The sequence below is a fragment of the Cynara cardunculus genome (genome assembly GCF_001531365.2).
Source record: "Cynara cardunculus var. scolymus isolate 2C chromosome LG 13, CcrdV1, whole genome shotgun sequence".
NCBI classification, from domain to species: Eukaryota; Viridiplantae; Streptophyta; class Magnoliopsida; order Asterales; family Asteraceae; genus Cynara; species Cynara cardunculus.
In genome coordinates this window covers 27,947,632-27,967,671 of record NC_037540.1, presented here as the reverse complement: position 1 = coordinate 27,967,671, position 20,040 = coordinate 27,947,632, and the positions used below count along the sequence as shown (strand labels likewise).

At 40.1% G+C, this 20,040-nt stretch overlaps 1 non-coding gene and 1 pseudogene across 1 annotated transcript; one reads left to right on the top strand and one right to left on the bottom strand.

Annotated features, from left to right (window-relative positions):
- Positions 1–9,881: 9,881 nt before the first annotated feature.
- LOC112524956 lies at positions 9,882–14,021 on the bottom strand (annotated as a pseudogene).
- A 46-nt stretch (positions 14,022–14,067) lies between these two features.
- Positions 14,068–14,174, top strand: LOC112526176. The gene has a single exon (XR_003070510.1). It is a non-coding gene; the product is annotated as a small nucleolar RNA R71 (small nucleolar RNA).
- The last annotated feature ends 5,866 nt before the right edge of the window (positions 14,175–20,040 follow it).

The window sequence follows — 20,040 nt, the reverse complement described above, 5'->3', positions numbered from 1 at the left end:
ATAGAGCGCGGGCTCTGTATGATTTGAACCTTCACTCTGTGTTAGAGCTCTGGTTCTTGATCTTTTGCATAAGAGCTCTTAGTCTTAGCCAGACAACTTCTATAGACTAAGTCCTATTGACTAGAGTAAGACACTTCTTACTTACATTTTCACAAGTTGGGGTCTAACAATCTCCCTTAAGTGTGAATAAGAAGAGTTCTTACTTGAATTACAAAACAAAAGTCTAATCGAAGACAGAGGTTAAAGTAACCTCTGGTTTACATTTACTATCTAATGAAATACAATACGATTGAAATTGAAATTACATTGAACTGAAAATAAAAGAGTACTTACAAAAGATAAGAGGTCTAAACATTTTGAAGTCTAATGAACTTCCTAAGAAGTTCACGAAACTCAAGTATATTTCTAATCGACCTTAGGATAATCTTGGCTCTCTCCTTTGCTCCAGGGGAGTTGTCTATGCTCCTGACCAGATTGTCTCTTATATAGTGTAGAGTAGATTTGGAGTACTTGTAATTTTGGTTGTCTCAAAAGAAGATCTTCTTGTTATGCTCGTTTCGAAACACCACTCCCACTTCTGGTTCCACCAAAACTATCCAGGAGGGGATGCTGTTGATGCCTTGTAAGTCTTCATTTGGAGCAGCGACTGTCAGTTGATCTGCTCCTAGATCTAGAGCTAGTTGGAAGTCGAACTTGCTTCTGAAGTTGAGCAGGTCTGTCATTGTTTGGCAAATGGCAGAGTTGGCGACAACGTATTTGACACCCTTGTCCTTCTTATGATCTGTGAAGTAGAACAGATGGAGAAGATCCCACGGATTCAGATTAATAAGGTCACAATCTGTGAACCTACAAATTCGTCCATGAAACCTCTCCACTGTGTACTCTTGGAATACAATCTGATTATGCACGAAGGTGCGCTTCTTTATATCAAGGATCTGCTTTATTCCATCAGCAAAGTGGACTACAGTGATTGGTTGAGTGTAGCGAGCTATGAATCTATGCCTGATGTGCTCTTGAACCATAGGATGAAGACTGATCTTCTGGACTGGTGTCTCTTCTCTTAGGTTGTAAAGGAATTGGTAGATCTCCTTGCTGTCTTCCTTGTCCATGATGGGTTTTTCGAAGGGTGTTGGCATGAACATGGCATCTATGCTTGCTTTGATCCTTTGGACACGATCAGAAGGATGCTTCCATTTTTTCCTGCTGGTTGTGCCTTCTGTGTCCACTCTGTTTAGCTTGACAGGTACCTGCTGCCTCATCGCATGAGTGACAACCCTGGTCCCTTGGGCAGGGACTCTAGCTCTGTGGGTCTTTAGATGTGGTGGAGGAGCAGCAACAATGACTTCTTCTAGAGGAATGGCAACTAAAATATGCATAAGTGACGGATCAGCCACATTCACAGCTACCACGTCTTCTTCTTCTTATGCTCTGGTTGAAGGAGCAGCCATGTCCATTGTGTACTCTGTTGAAGAGGACAGAGCCATGTCTGAATTGTCTGATCCATAGACCAATAAAAGATCTATCACTTTTGTAGTCTTTTGTGGCCTGGCTGGCTCTGTCTGTGACGCCATGGGCATTTTCCCTTTGTGAAGCACCTCTGCATTGTCTAGCACTGGTTGGATTTGTCTGCTCTGCCTTGAAGGATTTTGAGTTTGTTGGCGTGGGGCAGAGGACGTTGGTGCATAGGGGGCAGCCATGGGTGTTGTACTTGGGATGGCTGTAGGAAAGTTCTCCCCCTCTTGACGATTTTGAGGACGAGATTCGTCTGGGTCCTCATCATCATCAAGTCGCCTCCTCTTTGACGGTTCAGCACAAGGAGACTAGTCCATTCATCGCATGGGCCTCTGGTCCTCTGCTCGAGGCATTAACTTGATCGTCTCCTTGATGACTTTGAGAAGTTCGTCAACTGCAACTCCAACCTTTTGCATTTCATCGTCTGAGAGGTAGTTGAATCTGGGAAGTGTATCGTTGATATCCTTTGCTGCTTTTGTGGCTTTGCTGTTGAAATCTGTAGTGAAGTTCGCCACCTTCTGTAGAAGTCTGTCACCCAAAGCATTCATTGCGCTCTGTGTGACATAATCGACAAGTACGATCAAAGGAATGAGGGCCTAGGTGCCATTGAGATGTGGACTCCTCAACCCTTTATATTGATGTGACGACCACAAAAAAGAGCCGCATAGCTCAATATCATCATACTTATTCCAATAGACTTATTGGAGGGTCCCATTGGCGTGCGTGGCTTCAATTTCATGAGAGTATTGATACGAGAAGCATTCGTCGTAGACTCAGTTCTTAATACTGCCAAGGATGCTCGCATCTCATCTAGAGCAGGTGCAAAAGGGGACGGCTCTGCATGGGCCATGATGAGTTTTAGCTCTTCCAAGGAGCACCGCATAAAGGTGAAAAGAGAATGGAACTCTTCCCTAGTGACATATGCAGGTGGTGTAACCTCTGGCTCAACACATGGGCCAGAGTGAGTCCCCGTTCCAGGGACGCCTTCATTCACCACTTGATTGACGTTAGTCGGGGAAGGACTTCCAGAGGATTCTCGTGTTCTCCTTGAGGAGAATTCACTACCTCTGTTCTATCAGGGAGGGGACCCAAGGCTGGTTCAGAGCTAGCCAGAGGGCTCTCCATGAGTGGACTAAGAGACCGGTCGAGAGTCTCCAAGCCAAGTGCACCTATTCCTTGCTCTGAACAAAGTTGATAATCTACACGTGCAGAGGAAACAAATTCCTCTATAGGGGAAAGTAGCGTGATATGGGGAGACATATCACTTATGTTTTCAAAGGTTGCACCCTTTTGAGATGGTGTTCCCTGTGGTGAGGCTTCCCTTTGGCTGATATAACAAGAGGCAGATGCGACCTCTGGTCGGATAGGCTGGCTAGGGTTCAAGGTGTGCACCTCTGTTTCAGTGACTCATATGTCTCGACCACTGGAGTCAGATGATTCGCTTGCACTGGGAGTTGGGGTGGTAAATCGAGTGTGCCTATTTAGCCTAGGCTGCTCTGGCTCGCCCTGAGGCAGAGCAGCTGTTGCACCTCCTCCCTCTTCTTCCTCTTCTCCTTCCTCTTCCTCTTCTTCCTTTTCTTCCTCACTCTTTTCTTCTTCACTCTCTTCTTCTATACTTTCTTCTTCTTCTTCTTCCTCCTCACTTTCCTCACTTGTGTAAGACCTTGCAACATCATCGTAGTGCTCTTGGTCAGCCCCTTGGTTTGGATTAGAGGAGTGAGCCAAAATTTGACGAGCTTCTTCCTCTGCTCTAAGTCTGGCTTCTTCCCTCAGACGAGCGATCTTTGCTTGGCGAGCTTTTTCTAATCGCTCCTCCTCTACTCTAGCACGAGCAAGCTCAGCCAATCTCTATTGCTCTGCTCGCTCGACTTCTTCCTTTTTCTTTTTCTCCCTCTTAGCTCTCTTTTTCTTCGTCTCCTCTCTTTTTCTTGCTTTCTCTCTCTCTCTCTTGCTCTATTTGCACACTTTCCTCCTCTGCTCTCATCCTCTCTTCACTTACTCTCACCATCTCTCCCTCTACTTGAGGCCTTGATGTGTCCTTAGTCCTCTCTTCTTCATCAACTGTTCCTATGCATAATGGGGTTCGAGACACTGGTTCTAGTGTTTCGCGTATACATCTGTACGCTCTTCTAATCTCCTTGGACTTCATATAACTCATGAGCCTCTTTGGAATAGGCATCTCTGCTTCATAGCCCTCCTTGTTCACTGTAGGTTTGTATTAAGTGAGCACGTTCACCTTGTGAGCAGGTAGACGACCCACATCAATATTGTTGTCGTCGAGAGCTGGTCTTAGAAGAAGACCCGAGAATCGTGGAAATAATAGAGACGACAACTGTCTTCCTTTGGCCACTTCTTGACATTTCTTGGCCACGACAGCCTTGAACCCTGTATAGAGTATCAAGGAGTAGTCGAGAGATAAGTCAAAGAAGATCTCAAAGACGAGCTGAAGAACATTTGTTGAGCACATGTCGAGGCTCCCTATCTTCCCTATCAGCGATCTGTTGACCAATATGAAAAGTGTGTTCCACATTGGTGGTAGGTATTGACGTCGATATTGTGATGGGTACTGGATTGCCCTGTTGTACCCCAAAAACTTTAAAAAGGCCACTATCTCGTCCCCAGATGGGAGAGGAGCGTACTCAGAAATCTGTAAGTCGGTTGTTGTTGGGATTTCAAGAACCCGCGAAAACATGGATCTTGAAATTCGAACAGTAACAAATTCATTTGCTGAAGAGACGTAGAAATCACCGACTATTCCTCTTTGAGATTCAGTAATGGCGCAGGATTGCCAGTATTCTTGGATGTACCTTTCAGGAACAAGGTCATCCGTGTTTGTAAAGGCTGGGTTCAAGAAGTGATTTTGGAGGATATTGATGATGGGATGGAATTTGGTGTCGAAGTTTTCAAGTTGGAGGTTAAGGGCATGGTTATTCGGTTTGATAGGAAAAGGAACCAGGTTATGACTGGTGTCCTTCACAGTTTTGTGGGTTGTGGTATGGGTTTGGGAGTTTTCAGATTCGAATGAGGATATTTTTGTAGGTTTTGGGTGTGGAAGAAGTTTTTAAAAAATCTAGGGTTTCAAGAACTAGTTATTGATTCGAGAATGAGTTGGAGGAAAGGGTTTATGGGACTTACTTGACAAACAGGATGAACGGTTAAAGACTGAATCGATCTTCAAACATTGGTTTGAGAGCTTGAATTTGTAACAATGGCGGTTGGAGGTTGAAGACGACGGGAGTTCTTGAAAAACTTTGTAAGCGTAAAAGATTAATTTGGGGGTAAAAATTGGTTTAAATAGAAAATATAAAAACACTTGAGTGTTTAGCGCCCCAAACGTCAGGTAAAAAACTGAACTGGTTTTTCACAGCCTGTAGGGGCGCGCCATGTGGATTGCCAGCTGCAAGTGGCGCCTCCCACATTTGAAAAAATAAGCTCACAGGCAGTGACGCTTAATGTAGGTGACAACTATTAAAAAATTTAAAAATAAACCGTACGCCTTCTTAATAAAATAATATATTTTGATTTTCAAATAAATTTTCAAGTGTAAATACTCTGGTTGGTGATAAGTAGAGGTTTTGTAAAGAACCAGAGTACTACATGCAGACGAAGGCAACATACCTTAGGATCTCATACAGAGACTCGTGATTGGACTATACATGTCCTCTATAGAAAACTTGCTATGATTAGAGGCAGAGGCTCTGTATAGTACGTACAGAGGCTCTGTCCTATAATCATGAAAAGTTTTGAAGCAGAGGCTCTGTATAGTACATACAAAGGCTTTGTGTGACATGATCTGCTGCTCCCCCTTGACTTTAGCTCTTCTTATATGCTCCGCTTTGAACTATGCTTGGATCATCTGTGATAAGATTTGTACAAGCATAAGAACCAAGGTACAGAGGCTCTGTATGTACTATACAGAGGCTCTGTATCACAAAACAAGTAAGATTTGAGCAAGAGGCTCTGCATGTACTATGCAGAGGCTCTGTCTCATGGATCAATACAAATAACAAACATAAGTATGCATAAGGGGATGCCGAGGCTCTGTATAGTACATACAGAGCCTCTGGCTTAGTTAGAAAGATTGAGCATACCCAACTTGCTAACAAGAAAATTATACCTCTTTTCATCAAGAGCTTTTTTATATATGTCAGCAAGTTGTAAATCTGTACTGACAAAAAACATTTCAATCCTACCTTTCTCTACATGGTCCTTGATGAAATGATATCGAACATCGATGTGCTTTGTTTTTGAGTGTTGCACAGGATTGGCTGTGATTGCAATAGCACTTTCTGAGTCACACAAAATTGGAATCTTCTCAAACTTAACGCCATAGTCTTTCAGTTGAGTCTTCATCCATATCACTTGGGAACAGCAACTAGCTGCAGCTACATACTCTGCTTCAACTACGGAAGTAGAGACGCAGTTCTGCTTCTTCGAGGTCCAGCTTATGAACTTGTCTCCAAGTAATTGGCATCTCCCTGATGTACTCTTTCGATCAAGTTTACAACCTGCATGATCAGAATCTGTGTACGCAATAAGATCAAAACCAGAATACTTTGGATACCAAAGACCCAAAAATTGAGTCCCTTTAAGGTATCTAAAAATTCTTTTCACAGCCGAAAGGTGAGATTCCTTTGGATTTGCTTGAAAATGCGCACAGAGACATGTGGCAAACATAATGTCTGGTCTACTAGCCATGAGGTATAGCTTAGTTCCCGTAGCGATTGGTGTTCTCATGGTGGAAGAGTTATGGAGTTGATATATCTTTAATATGTCGGAGACATACTTAGCTTGACTAATAAAAATACCATCCTCCCTCTGTTTTACTTGCAAGCCGAGGAAGAAGGTTAATTCTCCCATCATGCTCATTTCAAACTCGTTCTTCATCAATGCAAAGAACTTATCACAATGACTCTGGTTCGTTGAACCAAAGATAATGCCATCCACATATATCTGTACTAGGAGCATTTCATCTTTATACCTCTCAATAAACAAAGTCGTATTGATTTTACCTTTTTCAAAACCATTAGATAAGAGAAAAGATGAGAGACGTTCATACCAGGCTCGAGGTGCTTGCTTAAGTCCATACAGAGCTTTGTCCAAGAAATAGACATACTTTGGATGTGTGGAGCTTTCAAACCCCGGAGGTTGTTCAACTTAGACTTCATCCTTCAGCTTACCATTCAAGAAGGCTGACTTGACGTCCATTTCATAGACGCGGAATCCCTTATGAGCAGAGAAGGCTAGGAAAAAGCGTATAGCTTCTAACCTTGCTACTGGCGTAAAGGTCTCGTCATAGTCTATGCCTTCTTCATGGCAATAGCCTTTTGCTATGAGGCTAGCTTTATTTCTTACCACAATCCCATCCTCATCCTTCTTGTTCCTGAAAACCCACTTACAGCCAATTGCAATTTTATCGTTTGGTAAAAGTACAAGAGTCCATACCTTATTCCTCTCGAATTGTTGGAGCTCTTCTTGCATGGCATTGACCCAACTATGATCTTGTAGGGCTTCATGTACTTTCTTAGGCTCTACCATACTAAGGAAGTTTATGAATAAACATTCATTAGCTGTGGCAGCCTGTGTCTTTACGCCACTTGAAGGTTCACCAATGATCTGGTGAAGAGGATGATCCTTTGTCCATTTTGTTCTTGAGACAGATACAGAAGTGGGGGACGTTTGATCACTTTCCATTGGCATGTTTGGCATTGAGCTTGTTAATGGCGAAGAAGGTTCCATTTGCTCCCCCTCGGATGATGGAACAGAGGAACCAGGTGCAGAGCCGGAGGTATTATGCTCTGGTTCTACGTGATGGGCTCTGATACAGAGCTTGTTTGCTCTGTTTGTGGATTGATATGATCTACAGAGGAAGCAGAGGTGTGTGAAGGACTAGAGTCAGATGTGATTGTCGTTTGTGATCCTTCACTTACACTCTTAGATTCATCTCTTGGTGCACGTATAGAGATGTCTTCGTCACCAAAGAAGTCTTCAAATAGTAGCCTGAGTTCCAATTCCCTTGACTTCATTTGAGAATTGGAAGTTTGCTTGTTAAGCTCGAGTCCAGAGCTGAGGTACTCTGAAGTCATCTGTTCTTTATCTTCGAACGAGACGTTGATGCTTTCCATGACCGTCTTGGTTCGTTGATTGAAGACTCTGTATGCCTTGGCTTTTGTTGAATAACCAAGGAACTTGCCTTCATCTGCCTTCTTATCGAACTTGCCAAGTTGATTTCAATCATTTAGGATGAAACATCTGCAACCAAAGACATGTAAAAATATATCGTTAGGCTTTCTTTGGTTGATTAATTCATAAGGCATCTTCATGTGCCTCTTTACCACCGTTGCTCTGTTTTGATTAAAGCAGGCAGTAGAGATTGCTTTTGCCAAAAAACGGGTTGGAAGACCAGAGCTGGCTAGCATGATTTGTACAGCTTCGACCAGAGTTCTATTCTTTCTTTCTACGATACCAGAGTTCTATTCTTTCTTTCTNAGTTCTATTCTTTCTTTCTACGATACCAGAGTTCTATTCTTTCTTTCTACGATACCATTCTGTTGGAAGACCAGAGCTGGCTAGCATGATTTGTATAGCATGTTTTCTCTTAGCTCTTACCAACTCCTGACCTGATTATGACATAATGGAGCAAGCTTCCTTTTGGAACTTGACATTGTAGCCAGAATTACACAATTGACTTATGCTCAAAAGATTATCTTTAAGCCCAGAGACATAAGCAACCTTAGAGGCAAAAACCTTACCTTGTAGTAGATCCCCGTATCCCTTTATTTCTCTTTGTTTGTTATCCCCGAAGGTTACTTTTCCTCCAATCTTATCTCTGTATGAGGAGAGCAACCTCTTATTGCCGGTCATGTGTCTTGAGCATCCGGAGCAAGATACCAAATGTCCACATGCGGCTTCTGCAAAACAAATTATAAGGATTTAGGTACCCATTTCATAATGGGTCCTCGATGATTAGGGACAGAGGGTTGCTTTTTAAGCTTTGGAAAAGGCTTCGTTTCTTGACCTTAATTAACAGACTTGGCTTTGGGAGCCTTCTTTCTCTTCTGGGTCTTCTTGGATTTAGACTTTGATGACCCAGAGAGAAGACAGTTAGGGTCAAAGAAGTGCTGTTTTAACTGGAGCAGCAGAGAAACACATTCACAATTATGAAAACATTTTGAATGACAAAATGATTTATTAGCTTTAAAGAATAAATTATTACAATCATTCCTAGCATTGGTAGTTCTAGCCAACTTCCTATCTAGACCTGATTGTTTTAACATAGAATCGGTCTTCTCTGACTTCTTCTTCCCTACTCCTTTGGCCTTCAGAGGCCTCTCTGAAACAGAGAGTGGGCTAGTTTTTTCCATGGGAGACAAAAACTGAAAAATAGGCTGACAAAAATTCTTTTTTGATTCCTTCCAGGTGGCTGTTGATGTCACTGTACTTCCCTTGATTTTCTGAAATTTCCCACCTAACTTCACATGTGAAATCAGAACAGGAATGCTACAGCATCAGCAAAGCATCAACTTTTCTCACAACTTTTTCAAAATTAACTTGCACATTAACAAACTTATAAAACATAACTGTCCTAATATATATATATATATATATAAAGGAAATATATTTACAAACACCATTGGACTTTGAAAAGTCCACAAAACACATTTATTTAAAGTGTGGCCCAATTCTCAGAGCAATGCTTTGGGAATGCTACAACATCATGAAATGCCTTAACTCTTTGCCCATGCACTTTAAACACCGTGCTGTCCTCCGGGTTAATCAGGTCAACCGCTCCATAAGAGTAAACCTTATGAATGACAAAGGGTCCAGACCACCTAGACTTGAGCTTTCCCGGGAATAGTTTCAACCGAGAGTTAAACAAGAGGACTTTCTATCCTTCTTTCAACTCTCGGTGTTGGATTCTGTTATCATGCCACTTTTTTGTCTTTTCCTTATAAAGCTTGGCATTCTCATAAGACATTTGTCTTTGTTCTTCTATTTCACACAGTTGTAACTTTTTTTTCATCCAAAGACATATTTAGCTCTTTGATAGCCTAATATGCTTTGTGCTCAAGTCTTGAGGTAGATGGCAGGCTTTTCCATAGACTAGCTTATATGGAGACATATCAATTGGTGTTTCGAAAGTAGTTTCGTATGCCCATACAACACTATCTAACTTGAATGCCCAGTCCTTCCTATTGGGTTTGACCACTTTTTCCAAAATGCTTTTAATTTCTCTATTAGAGAGCTCTGCCAAACCATTAGTCTGTGGGTGATAAGTCGTGGCAATTCTATGGTTAATATTGTATTTTTCAAGAACTCCTTTTAACAAATTGTTCATAAAGTGGGTACCCTCGTCACTAATTAGTGCTCTAGGGGTACCGAACCATGTGAAAATTTGTTTTTGGAGGAACTTCACCACAGTAATCAACAGCCACACATATGTATTGGAAATTATTTGATGGAAGGAAAGGACCCATAAAGTCTATTCCCCATACATCAAATAATTCAACTTCGAGTATCGCATTTAGTGGCATTTCATTTCTCTTGGAAATGGAGCCACTCCTTTGACATTCGTTGCACTTCTGCGCAGAATTGTGGGAATCTTTAAAAATGGTTGGCCAATAAAAACCGGAGTGTAGAACCTTGGTTGCAGTCATTTGGCCTCCAAAATGGCCTCCATATGGTGCATGATGACAATGCTGCAGGATTGCTGCCACTTCAGATTCGGGCACGTATCTTCTTAAAATCTGATCTGCACCAAGCCTAAACAAAAACGGGTGATCCCACAAATAAGATTTAGCATCATGAAAGAATTTTTTTAACATGTGGCCTGTGTAATCAGAGGGTTTTATTCCACAGGCCAAGAAATTTGCTAAATCCGCAAACCATGGTGTTTTTGGTTGGTCAATCATGAGGATTCTTTCATCTGGAAAAGTATCACTAATGTCCATTCCTCTTATCTCAGGTTCTTCCAACCTAGACAAATGGTCTGCCACTTGATTCTCTACTCCCTTCCTATCAAGTATCTCTAAGTCAAGTTCTTGCAATAAAAGCACCCATCTTATTAACCTTGGTTTTGCATCTTTCTTTGAGATCAAGTACTTGATGGCTACGTGATCGGTATGCACAATTACCTTTGTTCCCATCAAGTAGGACCTAAATCTCTCAAAAGCAAACACTATGGCCAATAATTCCTTCTCTGTTGTGGTGTAATTAATTTGTGCCTCATTCAAAATTTTACTTGCGTAATAAATTGAATGAAACACCTTTTCTTTCCTTTGTCCTAGCACAACACCTACCGCCCAATCACTCGCGTCACACATGATTTCGAAAGGTTTGTTCCAATCAGGGGCAACTACCACCGGTGCGGTAACCAAAGCTTTCTTCAAGGTTTTGAACGCATTTCTGCATTCGTCATTAAAATCAAATTTTTGGTCATGTTGTAGGAGTAAACAGAGAGGTTTTGAAATTTTTGAAAAATCTTTGATAAACCTTCTATAAAATCCAGCATGACCCAAAAAGCTTCTAATTCCCTTAGCAGTGGTAGGTTCGGGTAGTTTTTCAATAACTTTGAGTTTTGCTTTATCTACCTCAACCCTTCTTTTTGAAATTAAATGCCCAAGAACAATTCCTTCCTTGACCATGAAGTGACATTTATCCCAATCTAGGACTAAGTCTGTTTCCTCACACCTTTCCAATCTCTTTTTCAAATTTTCCAAACAGTTGTCAAATGATGACCCATATACAGAAAAATCATCCATAAATATTTCAATGGATTTTTCAAGCATATCTGAAAATATGGACATCATACACCTCTGAAAGGTGGCAGGAGCATTACACAGTCCGAATGGCATTCTTCTGAAAGCAAAGGTGCCATAAGGACAAGTAAAGGTGGTTTTCTCTTGGTCTTCAGGAGAAATGGCTATTTGATTGTACCCTGAATAACCATCCAAGAAACAGTAGTACTCCTTTTCGGCTAACCTGTCCAACATTTGGTCAATGAAAGGCAATGGAAAATGGTCTTTCTGAGTAGCCTTGTTTAGTCTCCTATAGTCCATGCATATTCTCCAACCGGATACAACTCTAGTGGGTATAAGTTCATTTTTATCATTTGTGATGACTGTAAACCCTCCCTTTTTTGGAACACACTGGACTGGGCTAACCCAAGAACTACTTGCTATCAGGAAAATAATTCTGGCATCTAACCATTTCAAAATCTCCTTTTTGACTACCTCTTTCATGACAGGATTCAGCCTTCGTTGAGGTTCTATGGATGTGAAAGTCTTATCCTCTAAGATGATCTTGTGTTGACAAATAGAGGGACTAATCCCTTTAAGGTCAGCAATGGTCCATCCTCAGGCCTTTTTGTGGAATTTCAACATATCCATAAGTTTCTTTCTTGATGCAATTCTAGGGTAGATGAGATAATGACAGACAATTTGCCTTCTTCTCCTAGAAAAACATATTTCAGATGGGATGGGAGTTGCTTTAACTCCAATTCAGGTGGTGATTCAATGGACGGGATGAAGTCTTTTTGCTCACTATTTTCTAGCAGCTCAAATGCTACAGCATTTACTGGGACAACATCATTTCATATTTCCTCTATTTCCTCAACATCTTCTTCTATTTCCTCATCATACTTTTCTTCCAACTCAAGATTCTTCTGAATTCCTTCTTCAAAGCACATCTCCTCTATCTCATATATTCTTGAACACTCTTCCAAGTAATCAGGGTACTTTAGAGAGTTGAAGACATTAAATGTGACTTTTTGGTCTTGGAGTCTCATGGTCAACTCTCCTTTTTGGACATCTATCAAAGTTCTTCTGGTGGCCAGAAATGGTCTTCCTAAAATAATAGGAATGTCCTTATCTGCCTCAAAGTCTAAAATGATAAAGTCTGTCGGAAATATGAACTTGTCAACTTGCACTAACACATCCTCAATCTTTCCCTTAGGATATGCTATGGACTTGTTGGCCAATTAGAGTGTAACCGTGGTAGGTCTAGCTTCACCTATGCCTAGGGTATTGAAAACGGATAAACGCATAAGGTTGATACTAGCTCCTAAGTCACATAAGGCTTTCCCTATCTCCTTCCCTCCTATTGAACAAGGAATGGTAAAACTCCCTGGATCTTTGAGCTTAAGGGGTATGCTATTGGTCAAAAGTGCACTACATCATTCGGTAAGGGCTACAGTCTCATATTCAGTCACCTTCTTCTTCTTACTTAGGATGTCCTTCAGAAACTTAGCATAACTAGGCATTTGCTCAATTGCCTCAACAAGTGGAATGTTGATGTGCAATTCTTTAAACACATCCAAGAATTTCTTAAAGTGCAGTTCCTCTTTTTGATTCCTCGACCTTTGGGGGTAAGGAAGATAAGGAGGGACTGGTTTTATCACATTCTTGCTTGGAGGTGTGGAGCAAAATGGGTCCTGAATGCCTTGGGTCTTTGTGGTGCACTTTGGAGGTTCAGATGGAAATTTAGCATCAAGCTTAGGAGTCTCTAAAACCTTAGTTTCTTCTGACTTTTTTAAAGCATCCTCAGGAAAGAGTAATGGGTATTTTGATCTAGGGGGGACAAAAGTGGTGGTCTCCAATGCCTGTTTCTCTAAGGGTAGGACCGGTCTTTCTTTGGCAGGAACCAATGATGTAACATCAGCTTCTGTCAAAATAGGTGTGCTATCTTTTTGTACTTTTTCTTTCAACTCTTTCCCACTCCTAAGGGTCACTACTTTCACATGTTCCTTACCTAGGTCTCTAGGGACTTCTGTATTACTGGGCAAGGTACCAAGGGCCCGATTGTTCTGGTTGAGTGCAAGTTGACTGACTTGAGTCTCTAAATTCTTGATGGCCGCACATTGTTGATTAATCAAAGCTTGATTTTGGGCTTGTGCATGCGTAAAAAGTCCTTTTATCATTGCTTCCAAAGTAGATGATTTTGTCTGTGGAGGAGGTTTGGTCTGAAAGGTGGTTGGGAATTCTGAAAACTTTGTTGGTGAGTCTGAGAGTTAGAACTGTTTCTATGATGTTGTGGTTGGAAATAAGAAGTTCCTTGTTGTTAATGGACTGGTGGATTCAAACTTGGACTGTTCCACGAAAAGTTCGGGTGTTGTCTCCAACTGGCATTATAATTGTTGGAATAGGGGTTAGCTTGTTATGAACATAATTTACTGATTCAGAATTATGAGTACAATGTTCATATGAATGATCCCCACCACAGCACACACATTGCATAGATAGGACTGTTGGGACAGGTGTATTAGCAGCTTACTGTCCTCCCTGACCAGAAGTTAAATTTTTCAACATGTTGGTCATGAAGGTAAGCATAGTTGTTAATGCAGTATATGCATCTACATCATGTATCCCAACACTCTTTTTATGTGATTGAGCACGTGGGTCAACCCAGGGCCCATTGTTGGCTGATATCTTTTCCAGGATTTCATATCCTTCATTATAGGTCATAGCTGTGAAGGCTCCGCCTGCAGTAGCGTCGAGCATTTGTTTTGCCATGGGATTCAACCCATTGTAAAACGTCTCAACTTGAATACAGTACTGAATGCCATGGTGTAGGCATTTCCTCAATAGTTATTTGAACCTTTCCCACGCGTCAGGAACAGCCTCATCGTCCATTTGTTTAAAAAGACAGTTTTCGTTCCTGGACTTAGCGTTCCTTGTTGGTGGGAAATATTTTTGCAAAACTCTTTCGGCCATGTTACTCCACGACGGTACAGAACCCGGTGTTAAAGAATTAAACCATGATTTTGCCCGATCCCTCAATGAAAATAGAAATATAGTGAGTCTTAGAGCGTCATTAGACACTCCCGGGATCATGAAAGCATCTGTGATTTCCACAAAAGATTTTAAATGTGAATGTGGGTCCTCCGAAGGTAATCCAGAAAATTGGCCATTTGTTTGCAACATGTGAAACATTATCGGTTTTAGTTCGAAATGGAGAGCGGTCATATGTGGCCTAATTATCCCGGAATTCAATTGCTCAAAATCCGGAATCGCATAATCCATGATTCTTCCATTTTTGGAATTTGCCAAATTAATGATATTCGAAGTTTGTGCTCTTTGTTGTTCATTATGGTCCGATTCTGTGTCTAAATTATTATCATTATCGTTATGTGAATGTCCTTGTTGAAAGTTCGGGAATGGTGGATTTGGTTGAAAACCCGACGGTTGGTTTTTCAAATACGGTATTTCCGGAATGATTGGAGGAGGTAACGCCATGTTTTGAGGGAGTAGAGCGAAAAATGCTCTTTGAGCCCTTCTCCTGTGGTGAAACGTTCTCTCAATGTCGGGATCAAATTCGAAAAATTCTCCGCGATGTGTCCGTGGCATACACCACTCTTAAAAATGATTGCGATGGTACTAGAAAAATCAAAACTTTTAATTTACTCAAAATAAAATTTTTAGCTTGCTAATCTCCGGCAACGGCGCCAAAAACTTGGTCGGTTATATCTCACACATTTAGAATAATGAAATTTGGGCCACAAAGCAAGTATACAATACGGCCCAATGTCGTCTTTCCAAGTAATAAAGTGGTACAAGTACCGAATTATTGTCCACGAAGATTGTAGCCAAAGTTAAATTAGAGTCCAATGAAAGAGATGATTTTAGATGAGGAATTTGAAGACCTTTGTTTGATTGTAAGGTGAATTAATACATAATATAGAATATAAAAAGGAAGCAAGGACGTAATGTGACAGCTGTCAAATTCGAACTTCCAGATTAGCTCTTATTAAGTTTATATTAGTGTTATTGAAGATAATTTATAAGATTAGGAGTTAGTTAGGTTAGTTTGGTTGAAAAATTTCTAGAGATTCCGGCAGTTGCTTAGAAAGTCCGGTTCCGACCCGTAATTATCTGAAATGTCCTATACAGTGCCAGTTGCTCTAATTCGAAGTTTTAGTGTTTTGAATATAAAACCTTTCTATTTGGGAGAAAAACCCACTTTTTATGCATTCTTTATCTACTATCTTCTAACCTCCGAAAATTATAAGTTTTAAGGAGAGATTATACACCAAAAACATGTAAAAATGTTTATATGATGGTGGTAATCTATGACCCAAACATTAGAACTCAAGAAGATAGGTAAAATCAAGATTTTATGTGAGTTTGTCTCTTAAAAATGGCATCTTTAGATGCTGACAGATTATGTGCATGTGCACAAATCATCTATATCTTGTAAATGATATGTTCAAATGTTATGAAATTTCTTCTAAAAAGTTGGGGTTGTAATCCAATTGGTCTCACTCAAAAATATTGAGTTTTGACTCCCCAAATACTCAAAACATTATATATGTGCATCTGAGAGTTTTTAAGTAGGTAAACCCTAATTTAAACAGTCATAACTCTCTAGATAATCATACAAAATCATTGATTTTTCTTCTGGATGTTATTTTAATGAGTTACCTTTCAAATGCCACTGATTTCATTCAATAATGTGGTGATTTGAGGTGTTAACTACTCAAAACAAAGTGAACATGCAATCTGTCCGAATTTGACAGATTTGTATATGTAGGTTCCAATGACCATATCTCTTTCAAAACTCGATGAAAAAGGATGATTCTTCCTTTGAGAGTTAACTATATGAGTTGTCTTCTTCATGCAAGTGTAATCACGTGAAAATATGGAGTTTTGATCTCTAAACACCTAAAACATTTTAGGTGTGCAAACTGTGAAACCACCAGTAGGTAACTCCTACTTTGTATGCTAATAACTCTTTACTTACTTGCTCTTAGTGTATGCTAATAACTCTTTACTTACTTAGTAGAACTCTTTAAATGAGTATTTTATTAACATGATGTAATCTGCCATATCAGTTGTGATAAATTGTATTGCATAAATTATTTGAATCATTATTGCATGTCCAAAATGTATGAAATTTGGTCACAATGACCATAAATCAGTGCTATATCCCATATAAAAAGATAGGAAACTATCTCATTTTAGAAATCTCTTTAAATTGATCATTTTATGTATCATTAGTTTCTGCCCAAAAATGAGATTTTGGGATTATTTTATTTTGTAAATATTGACCTTTTTACTGGACTATAGCATTACTTTCGGTATAAATTAATATATTAACGAGCATTTGGACATTATGTATATTTGGACAATAGATAATCAAGTTGGACATAAGTAGACACTTATGGACTTAGGACTTCTTAATCCCCATAAGTAGTTTTAAACCCATAAGTGACAGTTTTGGATATTCCTCTTTGATAGGGAATCGTTAAGCTCGTGTGGTGACCGGATCGTATCTCTAATTTGCGGAGCATTGCAAAAGAGTGAGTATTCACGACCCCTTTTTAAAACCCTTCGTTATTTGGGGAAAAGCATGTATAAAAATAGTGATGTTTTGCATGCAATATTCAATGTGTTTAAATTGTGGATTCAATTTGATTCTTATGAATTATGCTTTGAAATAAAATTGTGAATACGAGCACTAACACCTTGTACCCTAGTAATAGTTGTGTTTGGGTTAATTAAAAAATCCCAGTGGTGACACTACTTATTAACTCGTATGAGCCGATAGTTTAAGTGGATAACGCTATTTGGATTGACAATCCCACCTTCTGCTGGTGAGTAGGGGTGCATTTAACTAAAACAAGAGTTCTACACATGTGGGGTTTAGTCCCACCGCTGAGGTAGTTCGGTAAGAGTTCTACACATGTGGGGTTTAGTCCCACCGCTGAGGTAGTTTGGTATTTAAGGGCGTAGTTGTCGCAGGTTTAGTAGTGGCCCAACACTTAAAAATTTCTTGGAGTACATTGTGCCTCGTGTGTAAGTGTTGCGAGTAAGTAAAAGATTTACTAGAATTAAATATTGCATAAAAAGATTTGTTGTGCATTGAAAACCTGTGAACTCTCCAACTCTTGTAGTTGACACTTGTTTTGACGTGCTTTTCAGGGGTAAGAAAGGCTCATGGTGACACTTAAAAAGAAGTTGTGTCACAGTCATCACCTTCAAACTTCTTTTGTGTTTAATTTACAAGCTTGACTTTGGAATTGTAAACTTTGGTTATGATGTAATTACATTTTAAATGTATGATTGTGTTATTTATACTCTATTGCTATGAGACTCTACCTATCATACCTCGCGTTTCCGYTTTAGCGGGGTGTGACAGATTTGGTATCAGAGCCATAGGTTATAGAGAACACCGGTTTTTCTTAAAACCAAGCTATAACCAAATGTTTTCAAAACAAAGTTACTAAGTATAACCAGAGGATGGAAGTCGTGTTATAGTACTCAAATTAAACAGAGTCTGATCACCTTTGTTTAACTTAAGTATTGTGATAAAAGATTCCCATCGGTTGTGTTTGAAATAAGGTCAAATTTAGAGATTTTATCTTAAACCTGAAAAGCATGATCGTGTGTGTTTGCATGAATCGTGAATATCCATCGCCATAGATTAACTAGAAGCTCTGGTTGTGAAGTAAAGTAAGATACATAGAGCGCTAAGACAACCCGAGGGTCAACTATGTATCTAAATACTTGGTAGCTAGACATAGATAAGGGATATAGTCTCTATAGCCTCTGTATTCAAAATTCGCACTATGCGTTAGGTAGGAAATTGCCTGGACATAGTGAGAATTGYGTTCTAGTTTTGAATAAGGACCACTATTCTATATAAGTAATGAGCGTCCAAAAGCTCTAGTTGGCTTGATTTCGAGAGCCAGAAGCTCTGGTTAGAAGAACCAGAGGCTCTGGTCTATGAAAGGGAAATATCTTCTAAGTATGAGGAACCAGAGATTAATGGAAGATGATCCATCTGTTCACTATGTATGAGGAACCAGAAGGTTGATGGAAGGCGATTCATCGGTTTACTGTATATGAGGAATCTGAAATTGATGGACCAAGAGATCCAATGGACTGATATGAAGGTTGAACCAGAGGCCGATGAGCTAAAAGTCAAATGTAGTTCCAAGTATGGGAACCTCAACTAGGGGCTCTGGCCAACCAGAGGCTCTGGTCATCCAGAAGTTCTAATTTGTTTTCTACCCTTTTGCTTCTACCATAGCAACTCTCGTCTTAACCTTAAGAGTTTTATTGATGATGTGATTAGTAATGAAGTTTGCCAATGGCCAAGAAATTATGCCCAGAGATATAATAATGGACTGCACTTTAAACTTGACTAGTAGGGATTTTCGTGTAGATTTAATCCCGATCCAACTAGGAAGTTTTGACATAATTGTGGGCATGGATTGGTTATCCAAGAACCGAGCTGAAATTAGTTGTTCGAGAAGATCATTCGAATTCCGTTATCCGAAAGGGGAATACTCGAAGTACACAAAGAAAAACCCAGAAGGGGTATTAAAATAGTGACGTGTTTGAAGATGCGAAAGTATTTGAGAAAGGACTGCATTGCCTTTTTAGCTCACGTTATGGATAAGAAAGCTGGAGAAAAAAAACGCGTTCAAGATATTCTTATAATTCGGGACTTTCCCGAAGTATTCCCAGATGAATTGCCTGGAATACCCCCACCAAGAAAAGTCAAATTCCACATTGACTTAATTCCTGGAGCAGCACCCGAAGCCAAATCACCTTATCGTTTGGCACCCTTGAAAATGAAAGAATTGTCAGAACAACTAAAGGAACTACTCGACAAAGGATTCATCAGACCCAACTCTTCACCCTGGGGAGCTCAAGTATTATTTGTTAAAAAGAAAGACGGATCTCGTCGAATGTACATCGATTATAGGGAACTCAATAAGCTGACCATCAAGAACCGATATCCCCTTCCTTGAATCGATGACTTGTTTGATCAACTTCAAGGTGCCACTTACTTTTCAAAGATCGATCTTCGGTCTGGATACCATCAAATGAGGGTCCATGAGGAGGATATTCCTAAGACGGCGTTCAGAACTCGTTATGGTCATTATGAATTTTTAGTCATGCCATTTGGGTTAACTAACGCGTCAACGGTTTTCATGGATTTAATGAATAGGGTATGTAGGCCATATTTGGATAAGTTCGTGATTGTATTCATAGATGACATCCTGATCTACTTGCAAAACAAGGAGGAGCATGAGCAGCACTTAAAGTTGATACTTGAACTATTAAGGGATCAGAATGCCAAGTTCTCCAAATGCGAATTTTGGATTCGTGAGGTGCACTTCCTTGGTCATGTGGTAAATGCGAAAGGAATTCATGTTGTTCCGGCCAAAGTTGAGGCTATAAAGAAGTGGGAAGCTCCAAGGACCCCAACAGAAATTCGCCAATTTCTCGGTTTAGCGGGTTACTATCGCTGTTTTATTTCAAATTTCTCCAAGATCGCACAACTACTGACGGTATTAACCCAGATGGATAAGGAGTTTATGTAGAGAGAAAAGCAAGAAGAAGCATTCCAATTGCTCAAACATAAGCTATGTCATGCACCGATCTTAGCACTACCAGAAGGCACGGAGAATTTTGTGGTATATTGCGATGCATCACACCAAGGCTTGGGATGTGTGCTGAAGCAAAATGACAAGGTCATTGCTTATGCATCAAGGCAACTCAAGGTTCATGAAAAGAACTA